The sequence below is a fragment of the Psammomys obesus genome, unplaced genomic scaffold (genome assembly GCF_907164565.1).
Source record: "Psammomys obesus unplaced genomic scaffold, mPsaObe1.curated_primary_1811, whole genome shotgun sequence".
Classification (NCBI taxonomy): Eukaryota; Metazoa; Chordata; class Mammalia; order Rodentia; family Muridae; genus Psammomys; species Psammomys obesus.
In genome coordinates, this window is record NW_026592890.1 from 15,553,357 (window position 1) to 15,563,980 (window position 10,624).

At 40.0% G+C, this 10,624-nt stretch overlaps 1 pseudogene; it reads right to left on the minus strand.

Moving 5' to 3' along the window:
• Positions 1-3,783: 3,783 nt before the first annotated feature.
• The window catches only part of LOC129683250 (endoplasmic reticulum aminopeptidase 2-like), an 11,650-nt pseudogene continuing 4,809 nt past the window's right edge, over positions 3,784-10,624 (minus strand).

The window sequence follows — 10,624 nt, forward strand, 5'->3', positions numbered from 1 at the left end:
TTTTTCTTGTTCTGTTTGTTTATATGGTGGATTACATTGATGGATTTCCATATAATGAACCATCCTTCCATGCCTGGGATGAAGCTTACTTGGTCATGGTGGATGATATTTTTGATGTGTTCTTGTATTCGGCTTGCAAGTATATTATTGAGTATTTTTGCATCAATGTTCATAAGAGAGATAGGTCTGAAGTTTTCTTTATTTTTTGGGTCTTTGTGTGGTTTAGGTATCAAGGTGACTATGACTTTATAGAATGAGTTTGGCAATGTTCCTTCTGTTTCTATTTGTGGAATAGCTTGAAGAGAATTGGAGTTAGCTCTTCTTTGAAGGTCTGGTAGAATTCTGCACTGAAACCATCTTGCCCTGGTAGTTTTGTTTTTTTGTTTTTTTGTTTTTTTTTTGTTTGTTTGTTTTGTTTTGTTTTGTTTTGTTTTGGAAGGGAAACTTTTGATGACTGCTTCTATTTCCTTGGGGGATATAGGACTATTTAATCTGATTACCTGATCTTGATTTAATTTTGGTAGATGGAATCTATCAAGAAAAATTTCCATTTCATTTAGATTTTCAAATTTTGTGGCATCTAGGCTTTTATAGTAAGAACTTAGGATTGTTTGGATTTCCTCAGTGTCTGTCATTACATCCCTCTTTTCATTTTTGATTTTGCTTATTTGGATGGTGTCTCTCTGCCTTTTAGTTAGATTGGCTAAGGGTTTGCCTATCTTGTCGATTTTCCCATAGAACCAGATCTTGGTTTCATTGATTCTTTGAATTGTTTTATTTGTTTCTAATTCATCAATTTCTGCTCTGAGTTGATTATTTCCAATTGTCTACTCCTCTTGGGTGTGTCTGCTTCTTTTTTTTTCTAGGGCTTTTAAATGTGCCATTAAATTTCTTGTATGAGATGTCTCAAACTTCTTTCTGGAGGCACTTAGTGCTATGAACTTTCCTCTTGGCACTGCTTTCATTGTGTCCCATAGGTTTGGGTAAGTTGTGCCTCATTTTCATTGAATGTTAGGAAGAATCTATTTTCTTTTTTCATTTCTTCCCTGACCAAGCTGTCATCGAGTAGAGAGTTGTCTAATTTCCATGTGTATGTAGGCTTTTTGTAATTTCTGCTGTTGTTGAGGTCTAGTTTTAGGTCATGGTGGTCTGATAGGATACAAGGGATTATTTTTATTTTCTTGTATCTGTTGAGGCTTGCCTTGTGCCCGAGTATATGGTCAATTTTTGAGAAGGTTTCATGAGGAGCTGAAAAGAAGTTATACTTTTTTGAGTCTGGGTGAAAAGTTCTGTAGACATCTATCAGATCCATTTGAGTTAGGGTCTCTGTAAGTGCCTTTATTTCTGTATTTAGCTTCTGTCTAGATGATCTGTTCCTTGGTGAGACTGGAGTGTTGAACTTTCCCACTATTAAGGTGTTGGTATTGATGTGTGATTTAAGCTTTAATAATGTTTCATTTACAAATGTTGGTGGTCTTCTATTTGGGGCATAGATGTTCAGGATTGTGATGTCCTCCTGGTGGAATTTTTCTTCCATGAGAATGAAATGCCCTTCCCCACCTTTTTAACTTAATTTTGGTTGAAAGTCTATTTTGCTAGATATTAGGATAGCTACCCCAGCTTTTTTTCTGGGTCTGTTTGCTTGAAAAACATTTTTCCAGCCCTTTACTGTGAGGTAGTGTTTATCTTTGTTGCAGAGGTGTGTTTTTTGGATGCAGCAGAATGTTGGATCCTGTTTCCGTAACCATTCTGTTAGTCTGTGTCATTTTACTGGAGAGTTGAGTCCGTTGGTGTTGACAAATAATATTGATCACTGAATGTTAGTTCCTTTTATTGTAGAGTTGGTGGTGTTGCTGTGTTTCAATCCTTGTTTTCTTTTAATTCTTTGATATAAAGTTATGTATATCCTGTGTTTTCTTGAATGTAGTTGATTTTGTTGGATTAGAGTTTTCCTTCTACTATCTTCTGTAGGGCTGGGTTGCTGTGTAGATATTGTTTAAGTTTAGTTTTGTTATAGAAATATTTTGTTTTCTCCATCTATATTGATTGAAAGCTTTGCTGAGTATAGTAGCCTAGGTTCTCATCTGTCATCTCTTAGAATCTGCATGACATCTGCCCAGGCTTTTCTGCTTTAATAGTTTCTGTTGAGAAGTTTAGTGTGAATCTAATAGGTCTACATTTATATATTGGCCTTTTTCCCTTGCTGCTTTTAATATTTTTTGTTTGCTCTATAGATTTAGTGTTTTGACTATTATGTGACATGAGGAGTTTCTTTTCTGGTCTAGTCTAGTTGGTGTTCTGTAGGCCTCTTGTATGTTTATGGACATGGCTTTCTTTTAAGTTGGGAAATTTTTCTATGATTTTCTTGCAAATATTTTCTGGACCTTGGAGCCTGGAATCTTCTTTTTTGTCTATTCCTATTATTTTTAGATTTTGTCTTTTCATGGTTTCCTGCATTTCTTGGATGTTTTGTGTTTGAAACTTTTCCGATTTTATTTTTTCTTTGAGAGATGCATCCATTTCTGCAATTATATCTTCAACACTTGAGATTTTTGTCTTTCATCTCTTGTATTCTATTGGTGATGCTTACCTTTGTAGTTCCTGTTCTTTTCTCTAAGTTCTCCAGCTCCAGGCTTTTCTCTGCTTGTGTTTTCTTTATTGATTCTAATTTTGTTTTCACATCTTGCACCATTGCCTTTATCTGTTTGAATGTGGATTCCTGACTTTCCAAGATGACCTCTATTTTTTTTTTTTTTTTTTTTTTTTTTTTTTTGTTAGTTTCTTCTCTATATGCCACTAATTGTGCCTCTACCTGTGCCTCAATTTGTTTGGCTGTATTTGCCTGTGTTTCTTTTGAGAGCTTTGTTCATTTCCTCTTTATGTGCCTCTAACAACTGGATAAGTATACCTTTAAAATAATTCTCCTGTGTTTTCGATGAATTGAAATATCCATTCATTTTGGGGGTTGTTGGTGAAGCCATGATTTCCTGATTTTTGTTGGGTGTGTTGTTATACTGACCTCTAGCCATCTGCTTATCTGTAACCTTTGTTGTCTGCTCCTGGAGTCTGTACTTCAGACTGGGCCTGTCTCTGGTTTCTGGAGTATTCTTCAGGAAGACGAGACAGGTTTGAGAGTGGATGTTGGTGTTTCAGCTTTCGCTGAGGGAGGAAGGTCCCAGGTGCGTATGTGCAAGCACAGGCGTGTGTGTGGCAGTGTGACTTGAAGGAGAGGGTGCTAGAGCTTGTAGATGCCTGAAGAGTGGCGCTTAAGCGCGGGGATGTGGGAGGTGCGGGTGCTGGCGCTCATCTTGGCAGCAATGTGCATGCTTTGGTGCCCTGAATACCTACAGGCCTGTTGTACTGTCCTTCTTGTATTCAGATCCGTCTGTGCTCCAAGAATTGCTTGCCTGGACTCCACTGGTAGACCCACTGAACAAGTGCTTCAGTGTTAGGAACAGCTGTCCCAAGGACCTTGTAGGTGGGAGGGATCTGATGCCTGGCGGCTAGTGAGAGGGTCCCTGGTTCTGAGACTCTGCAAGCACTCGCTTAAAGGTGCACTCACTAGCTAGCAAGCTTAATTGGAGAGCACAGGGTTTTCTACTCTCAGATTTGGGCCTGCATGGGCAAATGAGAGTGCAGGAGATCTATCGGCTCAGTGGTGTCCTGTTTGGCTGCTGGGCAGGTGTGCCTCTGTAGCCTCAGTCACAGAGAGCAGTAGTCTCCTGCTTGTACTAGCTGCTATCCCGTGCCAGTGGAAGCTCTGGGAGGCCTGCCTGTTCCGTTTCAGTCACTGAGCATGCAGAGGTGTCTGCTTGGTTTAGCCTCTGCCCTGATGCAGCCACAGCCACCTGGGAGGCCTGTCTGTGCTTTTCTGTCACTGAATGCGGAGGTTTTGCTTGGGGCAATCACTGGAGTCTCGGCCAGTCTCAGTGCTTGGGGCAGAGGCCGCCGCTGGTTGCCTTGCTGAGCATGGATAGCTGTGCTTGGGGAAAGGAGAAGTGCAGAGGTTTGAATATTTTCCACTCTCAGTCCCCAGAGACATCCACAGGTGACTTGGATCCAAACTGTCCCAGCTCGCAGGTTGTCCCTTCTTGCCCAGGAAGCCTCGATGTGGATGTCCTGGCTTTAGCTGCCTCCTGCGCTCCTCAGATATGGTGCATGCTTGTTGCTGCCATCTTGGAACCTCCTGCCTTGCCCTGGACTTGAGTTTTGTGCAGGGAGATAGTTATGGATCTATTTGCATTTTTCTACATGTAGACATCCAGTTAGACCAGCACCATTTTTTGAAGATGCTGTCTTTTTTCCATTGTATGGTTTTGGCTTCCTTGTCAAAAATCAAGTATCCATAGGTGTGTGGGTTTGTTTCTGGATCTTCGATTTGATTCCATTTTAACTTATTTAACCGGGGTTCCTCATTGTCCTAGTTAACTTCAATTTTCAACTTGACAGCCTAGAGCAGTGGATTTCAACCCATGCTGTGATCCCTTTGGAGGTTGACCATAGGCTATCCTGTGTATCAGATAGTTAAAGTACAATTCATAACAGTTGCAAAATTACAGTTAGGAAGTAGCAACAAAACAATCTTTTGGTCCGGGGTCACCACAACATGAGAAATTGTATTAAAGGGTAGCAGCCTTAGTTAGGCTGAGAAGCATTGACCCTAGAATTATCTGAGGAGGGCATCTCAGTTGAGGATTATCTAAGATTATCTTATTGTTAAATGATTCAAAAGGGCCCAGTCCACTGTGGGTAACATCATTCCCTGGGATGATAGTCCTGGGCTATATGAGAGAGATAGCCAAGTAAAAGCTAAGCCTCCAACTACCAAACAGTATTCATCCATGGTTTCGGCTGTACTTCCTAAACTATGTGTGAGTTCTCTGATTAAAAGTAATGGAATACAAGCAGGTTGGCCTTGCTTTTCTGTCTTTACTTCCCTCAGTGATGAACTGTGACCCGGAAGTATAAGCCAAATAAATCATTTTTAGGTTGCTTTCAGTCATGGTGCTTATCACAGCAACAGAAAGGAAACTGTACATTAAATGAGGTAACTGGAGCTCAGAAAGACAAATGCCACACATGCTCTCTCATATGTGAATCTTAGCTTCTAGTTTTTATATATGTACACTTATAGAGGGGTGAACTGTCCGTAGACCATGACCTAGAAAGAGGTTCATGAAAGGGTAGATAGTTTTAGGAGGGAGATTAAGGAAAGTAATAAAACATGTGACATAAAATTGATATGGAGAATACTGGACCTAGAGTATATAAGCAGAGAGTGAAGGCAAGGAGATAAGTAGGTTTGTGAGGAGGTGAGTAGAAAACCAAATTAATTATGTATGAAAATGTCATAAGGGAACTTGCTACTTTGTATGCTAATAAAAATAATTTATAAGATCAACTGCTCACTACCCATCTAATTTATTTTAAACTAAAGAAAAAACCCTAAAATATATTTCAATATATCTAATAACTCTCACAAATTGTCTAACTGCTCAGCAGAAAGAAACAAAACTGGATTGCAATGTTCTTATTTTCCAGGTGTAGGGCTATTTTTATACTTTGAATTAACTGAAGTCTTTCAGAATGACTATGCAGAGGATGTGTATCAGTGCAGAGGCTACCTTTCTCAGTCAATTCACCAGGCAATTACAAAGTGTTTCATATAAAATCTAATTTAATACTATAACCCTCATGAACTAGTGATGCTATTTTATAGCTAAAGCAAAGGAAACACAACACAGGAGATTATAAGATGTGCCCAATACCACTCCAGTGGGAAACTGTAGAATTAAGATATAAATCTAAGGAGGCAGGCCAAGTTAAGTAACATGTGACCCTTCCTCACACTATCTCTGTGTATATATATCTTCATGCAAAGAGATGCTATGATATGTATGTAGAGACACACATAAAACACATCTAGATATCTATAATTATAATATGTATGCAATTAGTAGCCATTTTCAAGCCATTTTATTATGCATCATGTCATGATGCTTTGAGGTTTTAAATCTATAGTTCAAATAGTTTTATAAATTCTTTTTATTTCTTTAATGTCTCTATTGATAGTTAGAAGAAAATTACTGGGCACAGTCACAAATTTTTGTAAATAATGAATATGCTAAAACTTACAGTGACTGCTTTTCCTTGAGAGAACAAAGGTATAGAAAACAATTGAAAACATGAATTTGCTGAAATAGGTTGTTGGTAATAAGAATCATTTTAATATAATTTCAACCTGTTTTAGTGTGAGAAAGAAACTTAAACTCTGATTTTTAGAATAACATACAAGAAAATAAGCAAAAGTACACCAAGGATGCTGTTTTATAGTGGCTGCAAATTCAGAACTAAGTCTCAACTTGACTCCTGAGGAGGTTGTGTGTCTCACGGGGTTGAAATCAAATACTATGTACGCTGTGAGGTATGTGCTCATCCTCATGCTAGCCTTGAAGTAGTCTTCCGCAAGACCCCTTCAAGCTCAGTTGCTTTAACCTACAGAGAAGAAAAGGAATCTGTATGTGAGAACGGAATGTTTCATGGCTGTAGCTGATTTATAGCAGGAAAAATCTCTCTCTGTGAAAGGCACTCAATGGCTTTCTAGATAAATGGCCTCTTCTCTCTGGACTGTATTTCTTTTATCCCTCTCTTAAAGACACAGAGCACTGCTTTTGTTGCCACAAAAGATGCTCACACATTGCTGCTTGAAGTCACAAAAACATGTTAGATAAACGTTTCTGCTTCTAGGCTTCTCAGAAAAAAAAAAAAAAATTGGAGAATGGCCTTTCTCCTTTTTTGGTGAAACAGTAAATTAACCTTTGCTGCAGAAGAAAACAGGAAGCAAAACCTTTTTAGATGGTTCGCCTTGAATCCTCTTATGTGGGTTCAAGGTGGCTGTTATTTCACATATGAGGAAATGAACTCCCCAAAAAATGTCACCTGAAATGCTGGAGGTCACAGGACTAGTTTCATAACAGAACCAAAATGTGGATGTGATTTCGCATTCTTTTACAAACTGGCCATGCAATAGTGTGAGCCACGATCTTATTTTATCATTGCTTTATTGATTCAGCAATGGAAGCAGTCAGGCCAAGATGGTCATTAGTAATTTAAGATTCTGCCCATCTGTGGAGGAAGCAGGAAGTTGTCAGGCTGCAGTCTGGTCAGCTACATCCATCAAGATCACTAGGTAATTAGTGAATTCTCTCTTCGTTTAGTCGGAGTAACTTGTCCCAGAGAAGTTTTTCACTGTCATACTGTTCTAAGTTCTGAATATATACAGATCCCATGACCTGAATTATTATTTCCAGTTGATTACAATCCTAGTCCTACCTGCTCCTTCCTCTACCTTCTTTCAACAAGGCAGGTTTGTGGCAATGTCACGTTGGCTTGTTAAGCCTGCTTTATGTGTTGGCTAAAATGACAGTTTGTTTTGCCTAGAAATAATGATTTGAAACATTACCATATACTGCCAAGCTTATTCTAATGATAAACGTTTGTGTTATTAAATACTACAAACTCAGTGCTACATAGTTCTATTGAAAAATCCATTTCTAAGTACCAATAGAGTGGAAGATACTTACCACATATTCTAGAAAAATTAGAACACACAGAGAACTGTCTTTTCAACTCCATACAGCAAATTAATTTTGCTCAGCAACAATTATTTATAAAAAGAATTTTGGACAATTAGGGCTTGAGTTGTTTCATTTTGGAGGTACAAAAGCAGAGAAATGTCTGTGACCTCACCCAAACTCTGAGCAAAGCGGTTCCCCAAGTGTTGGATGGGGTGGAAGGAACAGGCTGTACAGATGAGGCTTGGAGGAAAAGAGAGTCTGAGCCATCCAAAATCTGGTGGTAGGGGTAGTCAGGTAACAGATGAGCAAGGGCTCTAATTTCTAACCCTCAGAGGAACAGTTTACAGAAGTAAATTTTGGTGAGGTACATGGAGTGATCCAGTGTTGTGCTTTGAATGTGAAATGTCCCCCATAGCTTCAGTTTTTGAACACTTATTATGTTGCTATTTTGAAAAGTTATGGAACTTTCTTTAGGAAGATGGAACCTTGCCAGAGGCAATAAGTCACTGGGACATGGCCCTGAGGTTTTAGAGCCTGGCTCCACTTCTATCTGTTGTCTGTTTCCTGTTGTATGGAGGTGAGTAGGTAAGATTCTTATCAGTCTTGCTATCATAATCTTTTGAAACAACTTCCTCTCCATCACAGAGTGTGCACTCAAAGCTGTAAGCCAAAAAATAGACCCTTTTCAAACTTGCTTTTTTCTGTTACTGTAATAGAGCACCATGACCAAGGCACCTTGCTGAAGGAAGGTTTATTTGGACTTAATGGCTCTAGAGGGACAAGAAACTATCATGGTGGGGAAGCACCCTTCACCTTTTATCTTTTAAGACAGTGGTTTTTAGCCTTCCTAATGCTGTGACCCTTTAATACAGTTCCTCGTGCTGTGGGCCCTGCCCCTAACCCCAACAGCCACAGTGTACACACATCTACTTTGAATGAAGCGTACACTGGCTGCTTTTGGGGGACCACCCTTCTGATGAGAGTAATGTAACACTCTGATAGACACTCAACACTTTCTTTCATGCTCACGTTGTTGTGACAAACCAATTGTGACTAAAATAATTTGAGTGACTGTACCAAGATCCTTAGCTAGTAAAGGGCTGAGATCAGAGTCATTTGTAGGCCATGTGACCTCAAAATTGACTAGGAATTTATTAGTCCAATTTGACCTCTAAACCTCAGTCAGGTAGTTGAATGATTACATATGAGTTGTATTAAAAACATGCCAGCATGTGGGAAAAGGGGCATTCCAAGCAAGCCCTAACTTCAGTCCTATACCCCAAAAGCTCAGAAATGGACCTTCAGGGTAGTCTACTGAAGGCAAGAAGTGGGGCTTTATATTTGTGAACCATATTTACTAAGGGTCTCCATTTAGTGCCACATCTCAGGCATTTCTAATTCTCTTTGCTTTCAGCAAATCTACTCAGTCTTTGGACTGTAGTCTGCAGATACATTAATCTATATCCTGCTAACTCTCACTCTTTGTTCTGCGGTTGTGTGTGTGTTGGGGTGGGGGGCTGGATTTGAGATGGGGTCCTGGAGCTCAACTTCCAGATGGAGAATGGGGTTTCCTTTTCTCTCAGGGCAGATAGAGAGCTTAGGGTGAGGCCTGAGCATGCTAAGCTGGGGTGTGGAAAAGATTTTCCACAGAGTGTTACAGTTTAGCTCTTTTAGCTTGAGGTCCTGTTGGCAAAGGAAGCTTGGGTGTTCAAAGCCTGTGTTGATACCAACGTGTTAACAGCTCTTGGTCAAGCGGTTGTGCTAAGCATGGCAGAGGTTTGTGCCAAAGCCCTTGCCTGGGCATCTTGCAGCCAAGACACAGGCCCAGGGAAGCTCAGGTCTGGCAAGGCCAAGGCCCAGAGGGCCGCAGGGCAGGCCTGGTGGGATAGGACGTGGTAGAGGATAAATGTCGAATCTCAGATAGTTTTGAAGTGAGAAAGCACACACCTTTATTTGTGTAAAATCAAGGCCAATATAAACTCTGGGCAGAGGAAGGAATTTCAAGGGTGAATGTGTTTGATTCACTGGAGTCAGGGAGTCAGGGAGTCAGGAACACTTATTGGTCCTATGACAAGAAGAAAAATACAGTACTTAATTATCCTAGGCAGGAGGGGATCTCCAAGTACAATTGAAGGTCACTGATGAACTAAGACCCTTAGGAGGGTGGGGTGCTTCTCCGAATTCCTAGGTGCCTACTAGAGCAGTTTTCTTATCAGGGAAGGGTCCGGCCTGTAATCTGCCCTGAAGACTATGTGTTGCTCCCTTCAAGACCCATATCAGGGGAGACTTTTAGAACCCCGATGAGAAAAGAAGGTCAGTGTCATAGACTGAGGACATATAATTGGCCATCCAGGGACTGCTGACTTCAACCTTATCCAGCAGAGCCCCACATTCAGACTGTCATTTGCAGATAAATCCATAATCTATATCCTGCCACATCCTACTGCCCCTACTGAAATAATTACAATCGTATTCGGTTGGTTTGAACTTAAAAAAAAAAAAAAAAAAAAGGAGCAAATCTGGAAAGTAGACATTGGCTGGAGAAGGTACTGATAGTGAAAAACTTCATGTCAGGTAAGTGAGAGGAGGCAAAGCAGAGACCAGAGGAGCCGTGGAGACCATTGTACCTCTGCTTACTGTATTTTTCTGATGGAGACTGGGGAAACCAGACCAGAGCTGTCAATGATTTGCTGTAAAGGTTTGTAAATCATTGGGTGTCAGGGTTTCATTGCATTTGGTAGCAGATATTGTAAATGTACAAGAATTCCAAGTTTCTGGAAAAAAAAATTTGCCAATATGAAATTTGGGTCCTGTTAAGCTATACTGCAAAAGCAAAAGGCTGTCTTTTCTTTGCTCTTAAGCAATGTTAACTCTAGTACAAACAAAGTAGTGATTTTTCTGCCTCTCAAAAAACAATAAACTATCTCTTCATAAAAGAGAAGCAGACAGAAACACACAGAGCCTGTTGGTTGTTTGGGGACTCGTAATCTGGGTATTACAACACACACACACACACACACACACACACACACACACACACACACACA